This window comes from Crinia signifera, chromosome 1 (genome assembly GCF_055691185.1).
Source record: "Crinia signifera chromosome 1, ASM5569118v1, whole genome shotgun sequence".
NCBI classification, from domain to species: domain Eukaryota; kingdom Metazoa; phylum Chordata; class Amphibia; order Anura; family Myobatrachidae; genus Crinia; species Crinia signifera.
The window spans coordinates 71,460,461-71,488,133 of NC_139217.1; the positions used below are offsets into that span (position 1 = coordinate 71,460,461).

Below are 27,673 nucleotides of genomic sequence, written 5' to 3' on the forward strand. Positions count from 1 at the left end.
TCCAAGTGACATTCAATGTTTGCACACGTTATATACTGTATACAAAAAGACTACAAAAAGACTATAAAGTTTATTTTGCTGGTCTTGCATAACTTAGTACAGCCTTCTAAAACCCTCTTTATAATACCAATACCCACAATTGCTGCCACAAATAACAGTCTACAAGTGCTTGTTAAATAAATAAAAATAAGTGTTGTCATAATCTATTTTTATTTGCAAGTTTCCATTAAATCAAACACCATCATTCTTTGTAAATAATAGCAATTAAGAACAATTATAGAAGCAAACCCTCTATTATCAGAGTTGTATAAATGCAGCTGCAAGGGACGGGGGAATTCCTGTGCGCTACTTTCTAAACAATTTACAATATGGGTTTACAGACCTACAAATGCTTTAGGCAAACATGTCAGTGAAATATCTAAGGACAATGCTTATGTTTAAATGATGGGGTCCGAATAGGATTACAATTAAAGAAGGTAATTGTTGCTGAGAAGTAATTAGAATAACAAAAATGTAACAACTTTAAAATAAACAGTAGCATGCAATTAGCCCTGCATCCCTAGTTATACTGGACAGCAGAGGGTGGTTAATCTGTAAACATGAGTGACTAAGGGCCGGCTCCCGCTACATAAGCTGTACGCATCGCACAATCAAACAAAACAAGGATATTAGAGGATGTTTTTGGTAATCTACAGCCTGTCGAGTTCTTAACATGCAGCTGAAGCAAGTTTAGAACTGGATACACAAACTTTCAGTGTCCGTCCTTTTCTGTGTTATACATAGCTCTCTAGGGAGAATCCCATTGGATACATTAATAGCAACAGACAACATCACAATTGGGTGGAATCCAATCAGCTATGTCCTGAATGCTGACACAGAGAGATAATAGGCCGGAATGATTCCTCACTCATTTAGTCAAAGCCAAAAGTAGTGTAGCATATTTTGTAGGACGTATAAACCAACTTTGTGTGACAATAGGAGGTACCACATACAGCACGGATGAGAGCGGCTCCAGCTGTATTCCATTGTGCTTTACAATAGGAGACAGTGATACAACAAACTGGGTATTTAAAATGATGCTTGGACTCTGTTGCTATTGGATCCTACTGTTCGTTGGATGTGGAATATATAATGGTTAAATGCAGGCCTTATTATTTACCAAGGGAATTTTCCGTGGTAATGGTTATGGCCGTTTATATATGTCCACAGGCAGACGTAGAATGTGCACTTGGCACTTTATATGAGGCCCTGGCCGATATGCAAGCTAAATACGTTGATGCTGTTTTTATTGTTGCTGGCGACTTTAACGAGTGTGATTTAAAATCGGTGCTTAGGAAGTTTTCTAAAAACGTCTTTGTCCCAACAAGGGGCGGGAACATTTTGGATCAAGTGTATACCAACGTGGAGCATGCATATGAGGCCCTTGTTTGTCCGCATATTGGAAGATCAGATCATGTCTCCCTATTTATGTTACCTAAGTATAAACCACTGGTTAAACGAGTCAGGCCGAGTAGGAAAAGTCAGAAAATATGCAATTCTTTGCGCTGATGCCCGGAAGCAGCCAGCACTGGTAGAGGAAAGTTCACCAACTTTCCCAATATATAGAGTACAAGAACGGAAATACTAGTGCATATGGTGCTTTCCAGGGTATAACTTACACTATATGTAAGTGTCCATAATAGTTTGTAGAATAAGTTCTTTTTAATTTTGGGCCAATCCTAAGGTTGTTTCAAATAGGGAAGGTCACCAAATTCTCCACGGACTGTAGGATATTCAAATGCTTTAAAACGGAAATAGAAATAGTGCAACACCTTTTTTCAAAAGGGGGGGAACTATTTATTTTGCACTCACAATTTCCAGGATAAAAAACAGCATATAATCACCAGCCGGTGACAACAAATGGGAGGTTACACCCAGGGATCCCTCCACCGAAGTAGCCAGGCTCCGTACACCTTTCTTCTTGGGGTGGAAGCTCCAGGGGTTATCCCGTCCAAGCAGGTGTTCCCGTGGCTGGTAGAATTGCTGCTTATCTACTTGTACTGTTTGGACGGGATAACCCCTGGAGCTTCCACCCCAAGAAGAAAGCAGGTGTTCCCGTGGCTGGTAGAATTGCTGCTTATCTACTTGTACTGTTTGGACGGGATAACCCCTGGAGCTTCCACCCCAAGAAGAAAGGTGTACGGAGCCTGGCTACTTCGGTGGAGGGATCCCTGGGTGTAACCTCCCATTTGTTGTCACCGGCTGGTGATTATATGCTGTTTTTTATCCTGGAAATTGTGAGTGCAAAATAAATAGTTCCCCCCCTTTTGAAAAAAGGTGTTGCACTATTTCTATTTCCGTTTTAAAGCATTTGAATATCCTACAGTCCGTGGAGAATTTGGTGACCTTCCCTATTTGAAACAACCTTAGGATTGGCCCAAAATTAAAAAGAACTTATTCTACAAACTATTATGGACACTTACATATCAATAGTGTAAGTTATACCCTGGAAAGCGCCATATGCACTAGTATTTCCGTTCGAGTAGGAAAAGTGTTACCATCTGGCCGGAAAATGCAATAGAAAGGTTACAGGACATTTTAACCTTCACTGATTGGGAGTTGTTCATCAGGGAGTCCATGATAGGCGAAGATATCGATGTGGATCTATTAGCAACTATGGTTTTGGGCTATATAAATTGCAGCATAGAAAGTGTCACTGTTAAACGAAGGTTTAGAATTTTTTCAAACAACAAGCCCTGGTGGAATTCTAAGATGCGTTCACTAATTAAAATTAGAGATAATGCTTTTAAAATGGGCGACAGTATGGCCTATAAAGCTGCTAGGTCCAACCTAAGGATAGGGATTAGGCAGGCCAAGAGAGAATTTTCAAGTAAGATGGAAGCCAGATTTAGGGAATGCCACGATTCTAAAGATATGTGGCAGAGGTTGCAGGAAATCACTAATTATAAATCAAAAAAACGGAGCCCTAAGACGTAAATAGAACTTTGGTGGATGATCTGAATGATTTTTATACTAGATTTGACAAAAAAAACTTGTCCACTGCAGGCATGATTACAAATAGACCAGATGAAGTACAAATTGTATTAGATGAGCTGGAGGTCAGGAAGTGTTTGCAGGGTGTTGCCCTGGGGAGGGCAGCTGGCCCGGATGGGATTCCGGGTAAGGTCCTTAGAGGGTGTAGTGAGCAATTGGCAGGGATTTTTACATTGCTGTTTAATTGTTCGCTGCAGACTTGTGTTGTCCCAAAGTGTTTCAAGGCCATGACGATTATCCCAATACCAAAGAAAAATCCCCCGAAAGATCTGGATGATTATCGTCCCATTGCCTTGACATCACTGGTGATGAAATGCTTTGAGCGTTTGCTGCTAAGCCACATTAAGTCTCATTTTACTGCAAATTTTGATCCGTTCCAGTTTGCTTATAGAGCAAATAGGTCTACGGATGATGCGATTTTGTTGGTTTTGCACCAAACGTTGGGCCATCTTGAGAAAAGGGGTTCTTATGTTAGAATTTTATTTGTGGATTTTAGTTCTGCCTTTAATACCATTATTCCCATGTCGTTGGTTTCCAAACTTTCTGAATTGGGATTAAACGGGTATCTGTGTAATTGGATTTTACAATTTTTAGTTGATAGGCCACAGGTAGTGAAACTTGGAAATCATGTCTCCGGTGAGGTCATGGTTAGTACAGGCGTACCACAGGGGTGTGTCCTGAGCCTGTTGTTATATTCCCTGTTCACGCATGATTGTGTGTCAACTTCAGAATCCGTGCAGATGGTGAACTTTGCAGATGATACCGCTGTGGTTGGCCTGATAACCAATGAAGATGAGGCAGCTTATAGGTCTGAGGTTTGCAGATTGCTTGAATGGAGCAGGCAAAACTGTTTGCAACTAAATACAAACAAGACCAAGGAGATGAGGATAGAATTCAGGCGAGGTTGTGGTAGGCCAATACTTCCCATTTTTATTGAGGATAAGCCTATTGAGGAGGTGAAGGTTTTTACATTTTTGGGGCTACTCGTTTCTGAGGATCTGATGTGGTCTTTTAACTCTGCCACGGTGATCAGGAAGGCCCAGCAACGGCTCTTCTTTTTAAGGAAACTCAAAGCGGTATGCTCTGACATTAACACACTAATTAGATTCTATCGGGGCATAGTGGAGAGTGTCTTAACGTATGGGATCGTGATTTGGTTTGGGAGCTGCACCGTGGCAGAGAGGACTGCGTTAGATTGTGTGATAAAAATTGCAGGTAAAATTATTGGGGTGTCTTTACCATGCGCCCATGAATTACACAAAAATAGATTGCTAAAGAAATCAAATTGTATTTTAGCAGATCCTAGTCACCCAAAATATGAGGTTTTTGATGTTCTGCCATCACAAAAACGGTATCGTAGTGTTCCGGCACGCACAAAGCGCATGTTAAATAGCTTTTTTCCTACTGCTGTTCGCATGCTAAATGCTGTAAAGTGACATGGGAATTGCTCTTAGTGTTTTCTTTTGTGCAGGTTCTTGTGTAAAGTTTTGTTGACAGTGCATTCGTTGTGGTGTAGTGTTAATAACAATAAATAATTCTTATCTTATCTATTTACAGTCATAATGTAGGAGGGCCCTGCTCGCATGCTTACAATCTAAAGGGAATAGGCATTGATACACAAGGATAGATATTCTTTATTGCATTATTTATTGCATTGCGGCGGTACGTGTCCACTGACCTTTTCATACCCCCACTATCCACGTCGGCATGGAGTTGATCTTAGATAGTGTGGCGAGTGCAGCGTGCCACCGAGTCCGAAGCGTGGCGAGGGGCCGCGGTTTACTTCACATGTATTCCGCGTCCCCTCAGGGTGCCTGTACAATTAAATATCGGGTCGGATCACATCGCATCACATCACATCGCATGCGATGCGATCCGACCGATACGATGCCCTACGATAGAAATCTTGGGCGCCGTGCTAATACACAAGTACCCTAAAGCGTTATACACACTGTTGCGACAAAGGCAGCTAAAAAAACATACAGGTTGTCCTACTGAACCTCGAGGGCCAAATGTAGTAAAGCAGCTGTATGCACTAAACCCCTGGCAATGACATGTTACCCCCTGCAATGAGAATGTAACCCCTGGCAAAAAGCATGTCACCCCCCTAACAATGGGCTTTAAAGACCAGGCAATGTAACCCCCTGGCAATGAGCATGATAAACCTGACAATGAGCATGAACCCCCCTGGCAATGAGCATGTAAGCCCTGGCACTGAGCAAGAAGCTCCTGGCAACGAGTATAAGCAATTAAACGGCAACAAGCTGAAGCCCAGGAGATTGGTGTTTTCTGCATCTCAGGGCATCAAACTTCACATTCAGGTTCCTCTAACTACAAAGAAAAAAAAATGTCATCCTCTTCCTTCTCTCACTTGCCAAAATCCCTCTTCTTTGCAAAGTCCTATTAATCATTGTACCATGATTCCCTGGGAAGCGATTTACTATAAGTCCCTTTAAAATGCAATAATGGCTAAGTCAGATGTGCTAGCTACTGTTTGCACTGTTCACTAATTTACTTCTCTGCTGAGATTTATCTGTGGCACATATGTTAAGGTCACCCAGTCCACGTTTCTTAGCTTTTTCTCACCTTGAAGCATTACCTTGCACTATTTGTTATGTGTTCCAGATGTTCCGCTATTACACACCATCACCATGTACTAAAATAGAACTGTAATTTCACTTGCTGCCTAGTATGTTACTACCTTTTACAAGACGGATCGTTGCTGCCATGGGCTTCATTAAAGCACTGCATTTATTTTTTAGGTGTTGTACAAAGATTGGCACGCTTCATATCAACAGCAGTGTTTTAATACATTCTAGCCCTTATATCAAGCAAATATAGCAGACTATGTAAACTAGTTTAGGAACAAATCTGACTAGTTTCCTTTATTAAGCTTTTCCTCTTGATACCTAACTATAAATATACACTCACCTCTTAACGTTTTGTAGCCTCAGGGGACCACATGCATTTATGAGAGCATCAGATGCCGGACTAGAAATGTTTGCCAGCTTCTGATTGGTTGTGGTGCTCTTCCAATCAGGATCAGCCGTAATGTATGGATACCACCCTTCGCCCATGCTTATCTATGATTACGAATGGTCAAATAGAGGTGTTGGCCATAACCATTTAGTTCTAGATTTTATTTATCTAATACATTCTATAGCTGGTATGATAAATCACCCCATAGATGCCTACTACATACTTACAATACAGGTCAAGCAACAGATGGTCTAGTGCAGGTCACAGGAGATTTTAAAAATATATAAAAATAGTTGGATATTCCATTTAATGCACAAAGAGTGAACAAAGAGCATTGACTTTTGGAAAAATAGTAATAACTGCGGTAAGGATATGTTGTAAAGAAGAGTTGGCCAAAGCATTGACTGTAAACAACTGGTCGACTGCGGACATGTGACTAGTTGGTCACGATGTACACAATCCGCAACGATCGGCAAGAATCAGGCTGTGGCCACTACATGTGACAGCCTGTCCATTCAGAGGATACAGCCCAGAAGAGCTGGTTTGACGGGGGGCACAGGGGCAGGACCATGTGACTGATGGCAGGACCATCTGTCATTCAGGACTGCCAGGCACGCCAGAAACTGCAATAGTTTTGACTGAAGCTGCTGCTGGACTTGGAAGCTTCTGTCTGACAAGTTAGTCTGTAGGGGACAATGTATGTATGTATGTATGTATGTATGTACTGTATGTATGTATGTATGTATGTATATGTGTGTGTGTATGTGTTTTTTCCTGTGGGGCAATATGTCTTGAGTTTTTCCCTGTGTGGGACAATATGATTTTTTTCCCAGTGGGACAGTGTTTATTACTCCAGCTGCCAATATTTGATTTCAGTTGAGTCCATCCACTCCTTGCAGTGAGACAACATACCCGCTTTGTTATACCATGCCCCCCTTTTTCGTATGCTTTCAAATATACCACCCTGGTAGATCACGACAGCTTTCTATCTTTCAGAGTAGATCACTGACCCCAAAAGTCTGGCCCGCCCTGGTGTACACAAGAAAGAAAAAGATATGGATGTGTCCTCATATATCAAGCCTCATTGAGCCATGCCGTGCAAGCCAGGGTTGCCTACCCTCTCAGAATGGCCAGGAGGTCCTTGAAAATCGGGGGACCCCCTGCCGGACCCCCGGAAAGGTGGGCAGCCCTCCCGGATACCGGCAGCCAGGGCTATTTTTGTGCAGGCTCCAGCAGGAACTGTGGCCCTTATTCTAGTTCACTCTTTCTGACAAAATATTTCTTAGATGGACAAAACCATGTGCACTGCAGGTGTGGCAGGTGTAAAACCCCACCCAAATCTAATTATCTCTGCACAAGTAACACCTGCCTCACCTGCATTGCACATGGTTTTGTCCATCTGAGGAATATTTTGTCAGAAAGAGTGAACTAGAATAAGGGCCACAGTTCCTGCTGGAGCCTGCACAAAAATAGCCCTGCCGGCAGCAACCCCCGAATCTCCATGGCCGCGGTGTTGAATTACTGCGATTCGAGGGAGGGGTGGGGCTAAATGTGCAAATCACATCATTTAGCCCCACCTCCTCCTCGAAGACCCACAAATTGCAGGATTTGCAGTGCTGGGGGCGGGGCTTGATGACGTCTACATCAGGCCCTGCCCCTGAAGTGCTGTTTGCAGTCTCCTCTCCGGGCTTCTCCCGGAGAGGAGACTTTAAAAGTAGGCAACCCTGGTATAAGCCGCAGAAGTAGCACAGGAACTTGGCGATAAAAAAATTATGGCTGACAGTATTCTAGCTTCGTATACAGATTCAAACTCGTTCACACACAGATATACACGTATCATATAACAAATTAATTAGTACAGTCTCGTTAAGCAGTTTTGTCATATCATTGTTTATTTTGTTCATTTAAGATGCATATTCAAGCAATAAGGACACATTGGGCACAAGGGACCTGGTGCGCCGGGTAGGGCTGGATGGCGCGGCTGCAGCAATAGTCTGCGAGGACACATCTGCATAAAGACGGAATTGATAGTGCGCATGGAAAAGTTCCTGCTGATAAAACACTCTTACGACATGTCAGATCATCAGTAAATTACCCGCCTTACTTGTAATGTGCATGTCAGGATTTGCTCTGAAAGCAGATAAAGTTACAGTACATTACAAAAAGATGTTCACTGGTCAGTTTTATGGGACTACACGAATTCATCATGGCCAGCCCTGTCTGGTTGTCTTTAGAACAAATACAAGCCATACAGCTTTAAGGTTATGTACACTCGTTAGAGAAATCTGGTGTTTAACCTGTAAATTGATTTGGGGGCATTCCCCAGTGTAGTCAGTGGGATACTGCATTCCAGCCCAAGTTTGATCTCCACCCAAAAGAATCATTTTTCGGATTAACACGGACTGAGTCACCTGGCTTCCTGTAATCTACTATAAAGATGTGAAAAGATTTATGAAACCAAAGCCATATGCCAAATGTTTGTACTTACATGTGTCACCGATTGAATATTTTGGAATTAAACATTTCATGCTTTCCAATGCAAGTAACATATAATTGCTAGTAAAATGATAGACTGCCGGCCGGTGTTGTGACTGCATTGCCTTCCTTGTAACTAGCAATTTAGCAGTCGGTGAAAGTATTTCATTATAGATTATTGACTAGTTAAGGGATCAAGTCCTTTAATGCAGATAATTTGATACATGGAACATTGGTATATGCCAGGGGTGCCTACCCTCCCGGAATGACCGAGAGGGTCACGAAAATCGGGTCCCCCTCCTGGCCCCCCCCTCCCCTCCCCCCCTCCCCTCCCCCCCCCCTGATCACGGCTTCCTCCCCCCTGACCACGCCATTTAAATAAACTGATCTGCCGATCTCCGATTAGGGGGCGGGGATAAAGTGCCTAATTGCTTCATTTTAACCCCGCCCCCTCCATGGAGATCGGGTAATTTTCCATCATGGGGCGGGCTTAATGATGCCATGCTCAAGCCCCACCCCCCAAACTCCTGCTGGAAGTCTTCTCTCTGGGCTTCTCCTGGAGAGAAGACTCAAAAAGGTCAGCAACCCTGGTATATGCACTTGCATCAAATTATCTGCACTTGGGGAGTAATATAGGGGTCTCGGGATAAGGTGGATGGAGATAAAGTACCAACCAATCAACACATAACCATTTAGTCATGTGACAGGGGTTATTGTTTATTAATTCAACATTGAAAAGGTCGACCGCTATCGCTATTGGTCTTTTCCGGTTTTTGGTGTCCATGTTGACATGGACACCGTATCAGTGTAATGTGTCCCATGGCATGGCACGCTACCCAAGCCATGCTCAGCGACCATATTGCCAGCGATTTTATGCCCGTGTGTACGCACCTTAAGAGTGAATCAGAATAAGGGCCCAGGACCGGTTCTTTGAGCCCAGGGCTGGTTATGCTCAGGAGGGGGGACATCACAATGATCTGTGCATGATTCTGTAAAATTTGCCTGTCAGAACCTGGTCTATTTGTTTGGCAGTTTTTAGTAACCTTTACCAAAATCAACTCCCATTAATTTTGAGAGTTGTATACTTTATAATGGGAAAACATCTGGATGGCAATTGAAGTGTGACTACAAATCGCCACTTCCGAAAGTGCGAATTCAAGGCAAATATTTTTTTCCGGAAATCGCACATTTTATAATCCTATAAAATGTGCGATTTTTGGAAAACGTGCAAAAATGAAGTTTTTGCAGAAAAAATAATCACAAAAAAATAAATAAAAATCTCATCCTATTAAATGTCACCCAACATTCAGAAGATTTTACCATCATCACCATCAATGTGGAAATGTGCTTTCAGTGGCTTTACTGCGCTACTCCACCTCTCCGAATGGAGGAACCAGCCGTTACTTGTACATGAAATCATGTAAAGAGGACAAGTTACTAAGTTGTATTTCTTCAGTATAATGAAGGAGATTGTTTCCCTTCCCGTCAGCATTTAATCAGTGCTCCAGGACAGCTATGTAACATTGAGTTAGACAATGGGAATAAGAATATTGCTTACATTATTCTGAAGGATGTTTAGTCATATTATCAACAAGTTAATAAATTCCCAAGACCTCCAGATTGTAGTGTATGAGCGCAGAGCACACATTTCTTAGTTTATCAGACACAGAGGTCCACAGGAGTTCTGCGTAGCATAGTGGTCTACAGAGCGATTTGCAGCTTCCCTAAGATATTATATATATGCTCATTTGAATCCAATAAAGAAACTATTCTGCTTTCCTGGAATCTTCATTCATTTATGGAACGGAGCCACAAGGCAACGATGCTGGATATAAGTAAAATGCTAGTGTATTATACCCCACTATGGGACCGATTCAGGATCGCTTGTAGTGATCCGAAGTCGGCTCCAGCACGAAGGTCCGGGTTTGTGCATGTGCATTTCTGCGCATGTGCAAACGCAACAGGGGAAGGCTTTAGTGATTTACACACTTGCCGGGCCATTCGGTGTAGGGAGGGCTGGGGGCAGACACAAGGCCAGACCAGGGCAAGGACCCGCATTTTATGGACATCCCCATAAAAACACTGGGCATTCCGCTGGGAACGTGGACGCACCGATGCGTGCCATGGGCGGGCGGCTGAAATCACAGGATGGCAGCCGCCTGCCTCGTCTTCATCCTAACGCTCGTAAAAATAGAACTCAGTTCAGACTGACTTTTATTTGCCAAGGTGGAAATTAGACGACTTCTGTTTAGTAAGCGGTACTGACTGTGCTCATTACATTCCAACGTTACTAAAGGTATTTCTATAAGGAAACTCTAATTGCTGAAAACAAATTCCAAACTCTGTATAATCTTCAGAGATAAGCTGCCCATACATTACTGCGATTTTGCCCGATTTAACCCAAATCTGACACATCAGGCCAATAATAAGGTGAAATAAGGCAAATCACACATGTTTTTGAACCGCTACAATCTGATGCGTGGACCCATGCACATCGGATCGAAACCTAAATCCCAAGTGCTGCACGTAGGATCTGCCACCTGGGAAGGTCCTGGGAGGTTCAAGGGGGGGGGGGGGGGAGGGGGGGGGGGGGTTGGTTGGGTCGCCAAGTGTATGGGGACCTATACAGTAACCTCTATTTACCTTATTATTAGCTATATGTGACGCTGCCCCAACAATGTTTGCCAAACCAACCAACATGTCCTCGAAAACCGAAGACTTTTTCAAACCATTTGGACCATAGCCACTGCATTATTTAGATGCAGGTTGATAAACACCAGTAAACTGCACAGTTCCCATGAGCTTCCTCATACTTCCAAACCCATTTCCAGGAGGACGCACCATTATCATCACTGCAAATTCCATTGTTAAAGAATTGGTTTAGCGTTAGTTAAAGCTTATATTTTTCAATACCATAGTTAACATTTAATATGTTTTCTCTTCACTCTTTTGATTATGATAATCCCCAACATTTCTATATACAGAACTACAGTGGGTGGTGTAACTAACTATAAGCATGGCAGCAAGTTAACTAGTGTTGGCAACAGTCGCGGAACTTGTGGGTTGTGGGCCCAGGAGCAAGAAAAAAATTTGGGCCCCCCTCCACCCCAAACCAAGGTCACAATATGCATAACGGCAGTGGGTGACAGGGAGAGGCAGAGGGTGACAAAGAGAGGCAGGGGGAGGCAGAGTGTGACAGTGAAACACAGTTGGTGATAGGGGCAGCAGTAGGGCCCTTAGTTCTCAGGGGCCACAGTGCTGCTGCACCAATGGTAGTTCCGCCTCTGGTTGGCAAGCACAGTTCCACTTCTACTCTCCCCCTTCCTTCTGTATAACTCAGCAGCACGTACCTAATAATACAGCACAATGCTCACCAGTGATGCCACAAAGTCTGGAATGACACTGCGGTGTTAATGTTTTTCCACATCTGTGTAATTTGCCCAACACACATAAAGAAAACCAACAAGTACCTGAATGAAAGGCTTAAAAGCTACACTGCAAACACTATATTCTGTAATATCCTTATGTACAACAGCTGGATTCCTTTGCAGATAAGGAATGTACATTATGAGGGAGTGAAAAAGGAAACGATTAATATCTGATTAGAATCCAGGGACATTATCACCGCCGCGGCCTTGTCATGTGTGTCAAGCAATGAAAGAAATACAACATTCACCTTTAAGTACTCCCATTTGTTGGTCAATAAATTCTCTGGTGCCTGAGCACATATAGAGTGAATCCTACAGTTGTTTTATGAGAATTGATGTTCCCTTGCCCACGAACATGCTGAACCGGGCAGAAATCATCGATTCCTGTAAGAACGTCAAACAAAAAATAAAAGGAAGAGTCCAGCCGTGGAATCGTGATGGGGAGAAATAGACAGAGGGGTCACATAGTGCAATATTCCAAAAAATGGTCCTCCCTCGTTGTAAATGGATAAGACATATACTAAGTAAGTAAGTAAGACGAGTCTTGTTGCTGGATGTAATAATTAAGCCAATCAGCTCCTACCAGCCATGTCACAGACTGTGTTTTAAAAATGTCAGACAGGAGCTGATTGGCTGGCTGTTTATCACTCTCCATTTTATCACTTTTGAAGCTTAGAGAATCTGGCCCTGTGTCATTAGGCCCAACCTCCTCTTGAGGATATTGCCACGATTGGGATAATCACATCATTAAACTCCACCTCCACTGTGGAGACTGCTGATTTACTTTACCCCCTTTCCCCCATTATACCCACTTCACAGGGAAGTGGGTGGAGTGCGGGAGACTACCCCAAAAATTGGGTGTCTCCCACAGGAGCCAGGAGAGTAGGCCAGTATGCTGTACACATATTATGCAACACAGTGCCCCTAATACTCATTATGACACAAAGGGGCAAATTTACTAAAGGAAATTTGTAAAAAATAGGTTTATTTGTATCCAGAAATACACCTATTTTTTACATTTATTATCCGTAAAATATGGCAATTCGTAGTCGTATTGATAGCACATTAATACGACTACGAATTGCCGTATTTTCGGGATAGTAAATGTCAAAAATAAGTGTATTTCTGGATACAAATACACCTATTTTTTTACAAATTTCCTTTAGTAAATTTCCCCCAAAGTGTCCCCAGTTTATATTATATCACTAACATTGCCCCCAGATCATATATAAGGCCGCACTCAGTGGCTCCACTTAACATTGTACCACTTACAGTGCCCCAGATCATATTATGTAAGGTTATAATGCCCTCCTGTTTATTTAAAACCACAGTACAATGGATTGGACAGGGGAAAAACTATATCTATTGTAGGCCCCAAGGCAAAAGTTTGTATGGCCTCCTATGTACCTCCCAATGGCGAATAATGTATATGACACATGTAACTTTGACAGAGAAGGCGGGCCCCCTCTCAGCTCTGGGCCCCATAGCAGCTACACTGTCTACAAATATGGCAGCTACACCCTTGCCTACAGCTTTAATGTGCAGGACAGTATCACCCCACTCATATGACCACACTATTGCATTACAGCATGAAAACTGCACCAAAATACCATGGAAAATGTAGATTTATATGTGGTTTCTGTGGTTGAAATGTAAAAAAAACAAAACAACACAACATATTGAATAACCTACGATTCAAGGAGCCCTGTCCCTGCTCGCGGGGAATAATACATTCCGGCGAAAGGATTGCCTTTTACAGTGCAATCCTGGGTGGTAATATTCCGCACAGATTGCATTGTAAATGGTATTGACAATACAACACATCTTGATATCAATCATTGCGATGCTCAGAACTGATCACTTAAACTCTTTCATGGTACAGATTTAAAGTTTAACAAAGAAAGGGAGAAATGTAAGAAATTACCAAAAGATAAAAAAAAGTTAAACAAATGTTCATTTAGATTTCTTGCTTAACAGAATTTCTCAACTATTTCCCAAGCAAGAAACGCTCCTGCTGCTAGTAGGTGTGACACAGACACCAACAAACAGCCTGGAATGTATTAACAAATAGGAAACACATTCTTCGGACTCCAGGCTAACGTGTTCACTTCCAGTGCAGGGGTGTCACACACCGGCATTACTGTACTACAGCATCCATCATCCACAGCCTTGTAATAAGCACCCTACCGGGCATCAAATGGTTCTGACTGACAGGAGCTGTACAAAGGAATCACTTCACATATCAATATTAGGTCTGGTGACATGTAAAATCAAAAAACAACAAGCAAACATTTCTTTTTCTTCTCCTTTTAACAAGGTAATTGCTCTCTGCCTCCAGCTGGGAGCTGTTATTTACACAACAAGGCACCCCGTGGGTAACTGCTCAGTACGCTCAATAAGTACGTGTCTTCCATACAGTGTCACTGTTATGTATGGATGCTCCCTGGGAAGGCACAGTAGGAAAACATTACCAATCCTTGCCACAGGAAAGGGGGATGAAGTTTCAAATATTTTCTTTTCTGAATAAGATTTGTTTTTTTAAATAATTTTAAAAAACAGCCTGTGAGGTGAACACACGCAATTCTGGTCCTGTGGAATTAAGCCAACAATCATTTTAAAAGCTAAACCAAATTATTGCAACTTTAAATCCATGGGATAAATTGCAGAAATGGATTCCGTGTTTGCAACGCTCATTCTGGTCCTGATTCTGGTTGAGTCGCTAAGCTGTGTAAATTTGCTGTTTAGCGAGCCTACTAACACCACCCACTGGGTGAGCGAATGCCCGCTCTGACACCATTTCTCTGGTTATGCCGTGCCCGCCTTCATCCCGCCTCCCCCCTGTGCGAAAGCCCAAGGAGTCTGCACAACAGCCCTGCACATGTGCATATGCGAATATGCGCAGAGCGCAAACATCGGACCCTGGTGCGAATACGCCGGGGACCAATCAGATCATAATGACCCCCCTCTGTCGCATTTGCAACTTGGTATTGGGGATAAAGAGCTGTGTATGGTACTAGTTTTTACTTTCCTCTCAAAAGGATGTACACACCCCAATTCTAGGACCTTACGTTCACAAGCAGCAGACCTGCAAGATGTTAATGTCAGCCCACCTGCTGGCAGCAGTGTCCTGTGGTTGGGGGAGGGGCAGTTGGAAGGCTCCCTGTCACTTGCTGCTGTGTCACAGAGCGCTGGGCATGCCCCCACAGTGATGAAAATGGGGACCTGGGGCCAGATGCACTAAGCTTCAAAAGTGATAAAATGGAGAGTGATAAACAGCCAGCCAATCAGCTCCTACCTGCCATGTCACAGACTGTGTTTGAAAAACGTCAGGCAGGAGCTGATTGGCTGGTTGTTTGTCACTCTCCATTTTATCACTTTTGAAGCTTAGTGCATCTGGCCCCAGGTCCGTGATTGTGTCACTTCCCATGAGGCCACACACCTTAGCTACAAGGCCACACCCCTTAGTTTCACATGCCCGAAAACAGTAGAATCAAGGTATGGTGCTTTGGAAGGAGCATAGGGCGGCGGGGTGACGAACGAGCATAACGATTGGTCCTGGGTGCAGGATGTTGGTCACATTTGCCTGTATGTGCTGTACACCATGCTCCCAGTAGAAACACCACTGATATATTGGGGGGAAATTTACTAAGGTGGGCGTTCTATTTCCCATGGGATGTTGCTATGGGCAACCAATCTGATACTATCTATTATCTTCTAGAAGGTGTTAAATGAATTAAAAGTTGGTTCTGATTGGTTGCCAATAGCAACATCAAATGTGAAGTAGTAAACTTCCCCCATTGTGTATAAAAAGTGATTTAAAAAAAGTAACTTTCATTTATTATTCTCCCTGGGAAATGGTTGGTAATAGTGGGCTGAACATTTAATTTCTTTCTTTTAATAATGGAAGTTTAGAACCCAGTAATCCTCTGCTAGTTATGAAAGCTTTCTGTTAACTTCAACGGCCAAATCAGCCCTGTTCCTGAAATGCAGAAAATGTCTAAGCGGCTTTCCTCCTCCAAGTTTATATTATTTGTTCTCCTAATAAATCCATCTAGCACTTGAAAAAAAATGACCTACACTCCATTTAGACTTGTTTGTATTCCAAAACATTCCGCAAATCACAGAGACCCGGCCAGGACAATATACCCACATTCCTGGGGCACCAAATGCTTTTGTTCGTCCCTTGGTTGTTGTGCCATTAATACAGATGGGCTAATGGCGAAGTTTGATGATTGTTTAAAAAAATTCGCATTACCAAAGCGGATTACATTGCATCTACTGAGGGGATCAACAATGTAAGCCTACACTGAACCATTATTGGAGAAACAAAGCTTTCATTTTAAGCCTTTGATAACAAGCATAAAATGGACAAAAGAAAAAATTCTTCTGATGTATAAGAACAAGGCGAGCACTACATGCTATTCATACAGACTCGTTCTCCAAAGCTATGCAACACGCACGAGTATCGACAAACTGTCTCCTCCGCACGGCTCCACGTGAAGTTCTGTAAAAATCAGCAGGATAAAAGACTGGTCAATATCAAAAAAGATATTAATGTGCATCAAACAGATCTGCTTCACTTGCCCCTACACGGGGCACTTTATTTATTTAGCTGCAAGCTGACTAAATGAATGCTTCATGATGTAAGAATGGTTTCTTTTGTTCATCCCTTATGATGAAACTGAAGACCCTGAGGCAAGTTTGAAATGAAGAGAATCTCCTGAATCTAGCCAATGTTCTACGCAAGGCAAGATACTTTGCTATACACTACAGTGATCCAAAGAGAAAGGACTAGCGTAAGAAAGGACTAAAATCTCCCTTATCTATTTATCCCATTCCCTACCCCCTTCATGTAAAGTAAATTTAAGCTGAAAGGGATACAAACATTCCTAACCGCTATTGATCAGCAAAAATAGGTTAGATTTGTATTTGATAGATATGCCAAAATAAATCTATATAAGGCATACTGGCCTTCTCAGTAAATGTTATGTAGATAAAGGTTCCCTAACTGTGCAGAGTTTGTATATTCTCCCCGTGCTTGGGTGGGTTTACTCTGGGGACTCTGGTTGCCTCCTACATTCCAAAAATATACTGGTACAGATGGAGCCCCTCTCTTTCATTCTCAGCACTCGCCAGAACCTCCCCGCTGGTGAGCACTGGCAGAGAGGGACTCCATTAGACACTCGGGGGCTGGGCAGCGTGACCCTGCCCATCTTTGCTTCAGGGAGACGGGCACGGTTAGGGGGACGCCATCAGTTACTCAGCGGCTGGGCAGCGTGACCTTGCCCATCTCCGCTTCAGGGGGTTCGGGCAGCGGTGGGGACCGGCAATGGCGGTGGGGAGCTCCGTCGGAACGGGGCGCCTGAGCGTCTCAGGAGCGCGCCCCCTGCTGACGGCTGGCGATGGAATCGCCAGAACCTGCAAGGAAGAGGCTGGCACCATTTGTAGGTTAATTGGCTTCCGACAAAATTAGCCTTAGAATGAATGTACATGTGGTAGGGAATATAGATTGTAAGCTCCACTGGGGCAGGGACTGATGTGAATGTTCCAATGCTCTCTGTAAAGCGCTGCGGAATATTATTAAATAACTTAATAAAGAACACTTTAGTAAATATTCCCCTACTTCGGACTCCTAACTCGTTAAGCATTACTTTATTGTCCCAGAATTCCATACTCCTGCAAGTTGCAGAGTTGAAAGTAAAATATATAATTTGGATTAACAAACTCATTAAAATGAAGTGAGAGGTTCTGTGATAAATTCTTCTTTGTAACCTTAAATCCCGTAAGCAATAACTGTGGGCCTTGTGTGCGCTAAATCCACAGGGAAATCAGGATTCAGTTGACTGGATCTTAAGGATTCATCCAAACCGAAATTTTGCTACAAGCCCTTGGGGTTTGGTGGAGTTTGTCAGTGGATATGTTTTTGTATGGCATTTAAGGTGATCTCTAAAAATAAACACCATCAAGTTTATGCATGGCTTCAGATATTTTTCATTTGCATAAAAAAATACCTTCAATAAACATTGACTGCGGAAAAAACAATATACATAACACAAAGTAGCGTTGGTGTTACAACAATCTTGTCTAGCTATTTAAATTGGCGGTCATTAGGGGTGGTATCTGGTTTCTGATGTCAGGACCCTGTGAGACTTCGGCAGCTAAACATGTGCTATCTTGTTCTCTATTTAACACAAAAATTCTCCTTTACCACCAGCAGTGCTGACTTTACAATACAGAAGCAAGACACATATATGTATATGTATATATATATATATATATATATATATATATATGCTAGAACTAATAATTCAAACAATTGTACTATTAATTTTGTTTTGTAGTAAAGGAACAATATCTAGTTGTATTTAATAGCTTGCCAGTGTCGCTGAATTCACTATGGTCTATAGAAGTGTTTAATGTCCGGTACACACCAGAAGGATGCACATTGTGAGTGCCGCTCACAATCTGGTGGAGCTTACGACCCGCTCACAAACTGCATCCAATCTGATCGCGATCAGGTCACGACCCGTACCTACTTGAATGCTTGTTTTTCAGATCCTACCTGCTGCAGGAATTAGATTTATTTTCAACAACTGATGATTTTAAAATCATAATTCATCTGTTTCCCCTCTGAGAGGGTGCGGACCAGTCGCTGCATAGAGGGCGTGATGTGGGTGACTGAGGGTGGGGCTTGCTGTGTGTGTTGGGGGGGGGGGGGGGGCTGTAGGGGGAAGCAGGTGACTTTCACACATTACTGGGGGCATGGCTTTTCGCAGGGGAAGAGTTCTTGAAAATACATTACCCAGTGCATGGCGTGGCATTTCTGAGTCGAGGGTGCGACTTGCTGCGACAAATGAGCACTATCAGCCAAATCACAGCCACAATCACTGTGGCTACATCTGTATATACAAAGAACGAATCAGCTATACATTGCATGCTCAATTATGGTAATAGTACCTTTTAATAGGTGCTACTGGGTCCGATTCAGACCTGATTGCTGCTAAGGAAATAAGAAGCAGCAGCCAGCGAACAGGTAAAGGCCATCCCGCTATAGTGTGTTACCATATACAATTTATCACACTTATATGTATCCAAACGTTTATGTGAAGTACATCTCTGTGTGATTGACTAGTGATTATATTGCCCCTCTAGTTACAAGTCAACCTATCTTGTAGGCCTATTATAATATAAAGGCAGATATTAAATACCTGAAGTGTTGCATCAATATATAATATAATCTATATCATATGATATGATATAATATATATATACACACAGCAGAGAGACCCCAAACTCTACAAGTGAAATACCACCTTGCAAAGTAATGTGCACGTTGTGCGAATAGAGGTGTACAGCTAGTGAAGAATTCGCAGCCGAGCGAAACTGCCCGAAACCATTCTATAGACGCTCACCATCAAATGATTTTTCCACCGGGCACCAGTCATCGCAACACAGGAGAGTAGCCGGAGACTTACTTGGCGGCTTCAATGGATACAGCCATATTCGGCCTGGAGCTGAAGTCCCACACCCTCCCATAAAACGCTTGGTCATGTCAATTTTTTTTCTTAGCCACGCCTAGCGTTTCTCTTTCATGCCTGTTTTTTCTTAGCCCTCCCACCAAAAGGCCAGGTAACACCCCCAGACACCGACTTCCTGTCAATCACCTTGCGAACAGTTAGCTAAGGAAAAAGTAGCAGGATTTCGTCACTAGCAGGAGTGGCGTATGCATATTACAGGCCATACGCATGCGTAGTCTATCGATAACACCGGTAAACATGAATTTAGAGTTCAGGTTCTGCATATCTGATTGTTATTTCTTCCATATTACAAATGAAAGAAAAAGTTGTTTTAACCAATAAAGTTGCTTTTGTAGCTATCAGAATTAAATTACAGATTTTAAGAAAATATCCCTTTTTTCATACTTTTATTGTATGTAAAAACTAAAACAAACTTTTGTTATGAATTTGAATATTACTGTTATATGTAACAAAATATATGTATGTATATATAAACATCCTAGCATCTTACATGTGACCTCTAACATGCATAATTCACATTTCTTACTTATATAAATAAACCTGAAATAAAGACTCGGAGACATAGGTTTGGCAGAAATTGTTAGCTGATTTATTTAAAAGGTTAAGCTAGATTATTTAATTAATTAATAATTAATTAATGGTGGCCAAGAAAGAACGGGTAATTAACTAAGCTCCACCCGCCAACTGCATGCGTAGCAAATCCTACCCTGTCAAGCGGTATCTGTCCAACCTACTGCATTGACTACCCCACCCCTCCGGGTGGGGGTCGCTGTCCCCGAGCGGGTGATCCAGCGAAGGCCTAAGTCAATGAGAGGAGAACACACCAAAAACCAACCATCTACGTTGCATGATCATTCCAAGAAGAACTAAATCCATTAACCTGCCATTCTTTCCCGCCTATCAGCCAACGCGCTTAAACACCCACCCAAACAATCACTACCCAAGGGGAGGGAGGGTGGGAAAATCCTCAGGAAAGAGAAGAAGACTCCTCCCTTTCCTGCCACTACATTCCCAGCTATCACTGCCATTCCCCTATTCCTTATTGGGTCCCCGAGTCACATGCCTTCCAAGGTACACACACAGCCTGGGATGTTTAACCCACTACATGTCTAGTGCCGGCATTACGTTAATCTAAAAAAAAGTTTAGAAGTTAATATTTTTCTTACTTCTTCTGTGATTGTATGGACTTTCTCCTATAAGCCCCCAAATATAATATTTATATGGTCATTCAAAAAATGTAATATTTATTGATCATTGTAAAAAAGGACATAAACAAAGTTTTTCATAAATAGCTAAGGCTTTGGTTATTTTTCGATATAGAGTGTAATCGGCCACTGTGAGATTTCGCACAGCAGAGATCATGGCTGAATCAGGCCTATTGTCTCTCATTCCCATCATGTACACAAAATTTCTAATTCTGCTTCATGGTAAATAACAAAATTGAAATGTTTCAAAGATATTTTAATTCATCTGAGTCTCCATTGTAGGAACATAGCAGTAATAGTGTCATGATACAAGTGGGGACAGCAGACTGCCCTTTTATTTCCTATGGACATCGTTCTGTTCCAGACGCGACAATGTGGACTGGCCAAGAATCTGATTAGTGTAAGATAGAACCATTGTCTCTCTCTATCTGGTGGGATTATTCCCACACGGCTAAAAATTGCTATATACAAAAATATGTTGTGCTGCCTGAGATGTCTGGTCCCGATAAGCCAAATATGCCATGTGTATGCTTCTGAAGAGAGTACTGAATCACAAGGCACATTATGTCAGTACAGTAGCATATTACTACATCATCAGTAGTGTCATAATAATGAATATGCAACAAAATACACTGTAGCCTACTGTATATGAGATCTCGGAAGAATTCTGCTGCTCGGTGCAAATGTATCAACAACACTGATTGGCTGGAATAACTCAGGATATCCAACCCAGAAAAGACCTTTATATCAGAGGAGAAATTAGTTCCTCTGAAAGTCTATGCCCCATCAATGCAGGTGGTGCGTACAATTTAGCCCCCTTTGTAAACTATAACCACATTGAATGACTGGAAATGCTCTGTGAATATCTTCAATACAAGGTGCTGTGATGAGATGGGTGAGGAACAGAAGGGTCAATTGAATTTTGCATTGATAGATACCCCTTTTGAGACTAATATAGAAGTCTGGCATGCTATTTATGCTAAGTACTAGTCACTGGTAGCAAAACCAAAATGGTCCGACAAGAAAAATAAGGTGGTCAAAGATCAAGCGATGGATAAGATACTGGGCGGGATGTACTAAAGGGAAAATGCAGTAAAACAGGGGTTTTATCGCATTTTCCTATGTACCATTACCCATCCGCCCCGTCTCCGCTGGGCAGGGTATCGCCACCTCTGGGTGGCGATACCCTATATAAGCCTATGGGCTTCTATCGCCGCCCACTGCCTGCCGTCCGCGTGACCCTCCTCCCGTCCTCCATTGATCTCCTCCTCCTCCAGCAGGTGTCACATCCGGGAGGAAATCTGGCTGCAGGGGGGAGGAGGAGACGCCGGGGACACTGACAACCACCGGGATGTGACAGAGACCCCCGCACACCACATTACATGTATCGCGGGGGTCTCAGTCACCGCACCCCGATGCTAGCCAGGTGTGTTAGTACATATGCGGTAGCATCGCGGCGGCTGGGCGGCGATGTATATTAATACATCCCGCCCACTATCTATTATCTTCTAGAAGGTGTTAAAGAAATAAAAAGTCACTTCTGATTGGTTGCCCAACATCCCATGTGAAAAAGAACTCCCATCTTCCACCTTCTTATAGGAGGCTTGTAAACAGATACTGGTGGCTGCATGTGTTTTAAAAGTATTGCATAAGTAATTCGCCCCCACCCAGGCCCCTGCACTTATAAATATAATGAAGTAGCTGTCTTGTCTTGAGCACGTTAGCCGGCCTTAAATTGTCCAAATGATCTCATCTTAAACTGTTATTAATAAAAGAAAATAGTTCAGGAAGACAGAATGGTGTGGGTTATTTGAAGACCTGAGGATAAAGCGGCATTCTATATAAAGAAAATTGCTCACTTGGTAAAACTGTACGATGTCAGGCTGCGTAGGGCGTGTCATTTGAATATTCCACAAAATAGATGATACCCAGAATTGCTACAGTATATAACTTGCTAGATATTAGCGCTGCAGGAACAAGCTGATTTTCAAAATTGTCACTTGCAAATCACTTAAAATTTAACTATTAAGTTTTGTTTTAGAACTAAATTTGGTACTTGTGTATTTTGGCGGCGCCCGATTTGTGCATCGTACGATGATCGTATCGCATGCCATGTACCCGATGGCATGCGATGCAACGCGATTTTGACCCCCTATACGATGAAAAATCGTATAAGCACCCTAAAGGGTGCTTTTGAGCACCCTAATGGGTGCTTACAATGTTAAATGCACCCCCACGCCACCCCCCCCACTATAAACGTGAACCCGAAGCGTGGCGAGCGCAGCGAGCCCGCGAGGGGCGGCGGAACGCGTCCTATGACCATACCCCCACTATCCACGTCGGCGTGGAGTTGAGAATAGATTAGTGTGGCGAGCGCAGCGAGCCACCGAGCCCGAAGCGTTGCGAGCGCAGCGCGCCCCGCGAGGGGACGCGGATACCTTCACAGGTAAACGCGTCCCTTCGCAGGCTTCACAGGTATCCCCGTCCCCTCGCCACGCTTCGGGCTCGGTGGCTCGCTGCGCTTGCCACACTATTCTATTCTCAACTCCACGCCGATGTGGATAGTGGGGGTATGAAAAGGTCGTAGGACGCGTACCGCCGCCCCTCGCGGGCTCACAGCGCTCGCCACGCTTCGGGTTCACGTTTATAGTGGGGGGGGGGTGGGGGTGGCGTGGGGGTGCATTTAACATTGTAAGCACCCATTAGGGTGCTTAACATTGTATAAGCACCCATTAGGGTGCTTAACATTGTATAAGCACCCATTAGGGTGCTTATACAATGTTTAATCACATCGCATCACATTGTATGGCATTGTATGCCATGTACAATGGCATACAATTTGAAAATTGTATGCCATCGTACACTAACCACCGAAATCGCGTCGCATCGCATACCATCGCATGCGTTATGGTATGCGATGCGATGGGTGCCACCAAAATACACAAGTACCCTAAATTTTGCAATGCAGACCACACAATGCTGCTTAAGGTGTGTACTGTATGCTCCCTGAGCGATATCGTCAACGAATTCCCTTACAATATCGCACAGAAGGTCCAAAATAAGCGATATTGTTTCAAATATCGCATGTCGGATTAGTTTAGTCAGATAGTATGGACTATCTCACTAAAACATATTTACCTATACAAAAATTGGGTCCCCCTCTCAGCCCCCCGGAAGGGTCGGCAAGCCTCTTGCATTTAGCGAGGCCCCTGCACCACCTCCCTCTCGATCAAATACCAGCCTTCGGGCCTCTCCCAGAGAGGAGACACTTAAGTGAAATCAGGCGTCCTAATAACCAACAGAATGATCTGGAAGGAATAAAAGGCTTCATCTGGTATGGTAACATCCATTTGTCATGGCCTTGGGAAACCATGGAGATGTCTGCATACTCCAGTGGTGGATCCACCAAGGGGCCACTAGGGGCGGTCGCCCTGGGGCCCCCACACATCAAGAGCCCCCACACTCCAGGTGGGTGATGGGTGGGTGTCAGGCAGCAGGGTCCGGCAGCGCGTCCCTGAATTCTGGGCAGTGCAGGGCGGGTAGGGGGTACCTGCGGTGGCTGGACAGTCAGCGGCAGGGTCCCTGCGGCGGATGGGAACTAGTTCCCATCCGCCACAGGGACCCCACCATTGCCCATCCGCCAGGGGCGAATTTAGGGGTCAGGCCGCCCCTAGGCACAACATTTTTGGCCGCCCCCCCCCCTACTTGAGCACACGGGCCTAGTGCCCGGCTACCTGGGCCTCGGCCTCACGCCTGGCTACTGCGTCACGGGCCTAGTGCCCGGCCTATCAGGACAGGGGCCACGGGGAGGGGGGCCCAGCGAAATATAAAAGGGCCAGGAGGGCCCAACAATCAAGTGGCCACGGGCCAAGAGGGCCCGACTACAATGCCAACAGGCCAGGGGGCCTGAAAGTACCCACGGGCCTAGTCTCGATTCCCGGTGGTCTAGGGTAGGGGTAGGTGGCCCAAGGGCTGCCTACCATGGGTTGGGAGAGGCCGCAGGGGGGAGCTTTGTCAGCTCTTCTGCTTTCCACCCCCACTGGGCTCTCCGTGGGAGGCCGCCATGTTCTTTCTTCTGCCGCTGGCCTGTCCTGGCCAGCGGTGGCGCCGCTTCCCCTCTTCTTCCAGGAGGCGCCGGAGATCTTCTGGCTTGATCCCGACGTCTTCTGGCCTCTTCAGCGGCCGCCGGAGCTCTTCTCTCCGTCGCCGCTGTCTCCTTTCCCCTCCGGCGTCTTCTCTCTTCACGGGCGCTCCGCCGGCGTGGGATCCTTCTTCTTCGCCTCCTGGCGGTGTCTGATGTTAGACGCCGGGGGCGGGCTTGGGGACGGCAGACGGCCAATCAGCGCTCGCCGTGGCCGTCTGCCATTGGCTCCCGATTCGGAATCCCTGATTGGCTCCCGAAGAGTGGGAGGTTCGAACAGCCGGGGCGGCACTTCTTATTGGCGGCCATTAAGGCGCCAAATTCAAAATGCCGCCGCTTCGCCGACCTCCGCCGCACTGGCAGCGCTGGGATCGGTGCGTTGATCCCAGCGCTGTTTCTCTCCCCCACCTGTACTGTAGGCGCAGGGATCATACAGCTGATCCCCGCACCCAGGTCTATCCAACCCTGCTGCTGCTGCTGCTCTGGTGCTGGGAGCAGGGGAGCTGTCCCAGCACCAGGGCACATTATTACAGAGCACAGGATGAGCTCAGCTGCTTTCCACGCCCATTGAATACACAGCAGCCAATAGGCTGTGTGTATACAGTAGCCAATGGGCGCTGGAGGCAGTGAGACTGAGCAAATCAGCTCACTCAGCGAAGACGTAGGGGGACCCTTTGATACAAGCAGCAGCCGCCTGTGATGTACTTGTACTGTCACTGTGTGCATGGCAGAGCGGGAGGGTAGCGGCGGGTAACGAGCGCCACTGCCGCTGACATATGATGAATCATGTCAGCGGCGGCGCTGCTTGTAACTTGCCGCTTCCCACCCGCTCTGCCATGCTGCTATTTAAAAGAATGGCAGCCCGCTGTGCCGCTCTTCATTGGTGCCACCCTGAGGCCCGTGCCTCACGGGCCTAGGCACAAATCCGGCCCTGCCATCCGCTGCAGCGTGGGATGCATTACAGCAGTTCTGGGGGATATATCTCGGGTTCTCCCACTCACCTGCCAGCCCCACATCTCCCCGCTGCCCTGCTCTCTTGTCACACTGTCTCCGGGGGGACCTACCCCACTCTCCCCACCTGATCCCCCCCATGTGTCCCAGGTGCCATGAAGAGGCCGGGCCCGTGCAGCAGCTCTGACTCCGATGGTCAGTGAGAATAACTACTCTGGTGAGGGATGGGGGGGGGGGGGTTTGAGAGGTGGGACCCCCACAAATTTGGTGCCCAGGGCCCCCACAGACCTTAATCCGGCACTGGCATACTCTAAGCTAAATTAACTATGGCATAGACAACTGGTTACAAAGATCCATAAATAGTTTTAACGTTATCTTCGTATTAAGTATAGCTGTGTAGTCTTTGAGTAGTAAGCTATAATATCTTTATAAATGGTCCATGACAGAGCTACTACCAATGTGCAATGACAACTGCAGTGCACACTAGAATGTCTGAACCAAGGAAGGGTGAATGCACACAGTGATTACAAAAATTGGGGTAAAACTAAGATATTTATGTAAATTAAGGGGAAAAGGGGGCTTTGCTTCAGGACTACAGCAAAATGAAATTGGAATTCATCATGAGATTACTACAAAGTATACTACTGCACTGAGCTCACTTGACTGACATACAGATGTATACGCGCTCATCGTTGTGGTGATATGGCTGATTGTGCTAGTTTGTCACACCAAATTCGCAATTGCAACGTGGAATCGCCACGCTGCAATATTCCTGCTCAATGCATTTCTATAAGCCACAAGAGCGATTGGATGCACATGTGTAGCGACGGGATGGTGCCATTCGCTACGGGTGTGGCATATGGCACAGCAACGATGAACATGGCAATTATGCTGCAACACAATGGTAATACGAAAGTGAATCTAAAATAAAAACGGAAGAATGGGAGTTTCTCCTTCAACACGCCCACTTACTGTGAAGTGGGCAGGATAAGAAGGACAGTATCAGTAATGTCAGATCTGTATGGAGGGGCGGAGCCAGTAAGATGTGCCCCGCTCCCATAACCTATTAGTTGCATCTCCAGGTTTCTCCCGGAGAGGAGATAATAAAATTACAAGGCAAGTATGCGTAAAGCTTGGTACACACCAGTGACTGGCATTCATTTCAACATCAGAATGATTGCCCATCAGCCCAGACTGTGTGCACACGCTGGGGCAGTGTTCATGAAGGATGGAGATCATGTCTGTCCTTGATTAGCATACTAACGGATATATCGGCAGGTTTGATGTACAGCGTATAATGGCATGTGACCACGGGAGGATGCATATTGAGCATCGCAATGATTTTCACATCCATCTACTTTATATTGTAGCTGCTCCTTCTGGCCCAGCATAATGATAGTAGTAAATGTGTACAATTTTTGGGAAATTGACAGCTGGAGAAAACTTACGGCAGCTCTTGTATTCGGACACGTGTGTGTATTGATATATTTTCCCACAATTTTATTTGACATTTTTTTTTAAATGGTAAGTAGAGATTACATTAATTTCAAAGAATATATATATATATATACTGTATATATATATATATATATATATATATATATATATATATATATATATATATATATATATATATATATAGAATCCAGTTTGTCCGGCACTCTGGATAATAGGGCAAATGCCGGGGTGCCTTCTTAAGATAGTAACAGTACAGATTACCTCCTGGCCCAATTGGACCTAGTAGGGAGAAGCGGCACTCCACGGACTTTAAGCAAATTTCTGGTTTATTCCATGTTAAAACAGCAAAGTAGTACACATAGAATAGAATAGAATAGAATAGAATCAACTTTATTGGCCATGTGTGTTTGCGCACACTAGGAATTTTTTGTGGATTTCAGTGCAGCATCAAGCAGGGATGAAATG

General features: G+C 44.4%; 1 protein-coding gene across 5 annotated transcripts in view; it reads right to left on the reverse strand.

The window, feature by feature from the left end:
* Nucleotides 1-27,673, reverse strand: part of SLIT2 (slit guidance ligand 2) — a 260,597-nt gene that overhangs the window by 181,990 nt on the left and 50,934 nt on the right. The window lies entirely within an intron of this gene.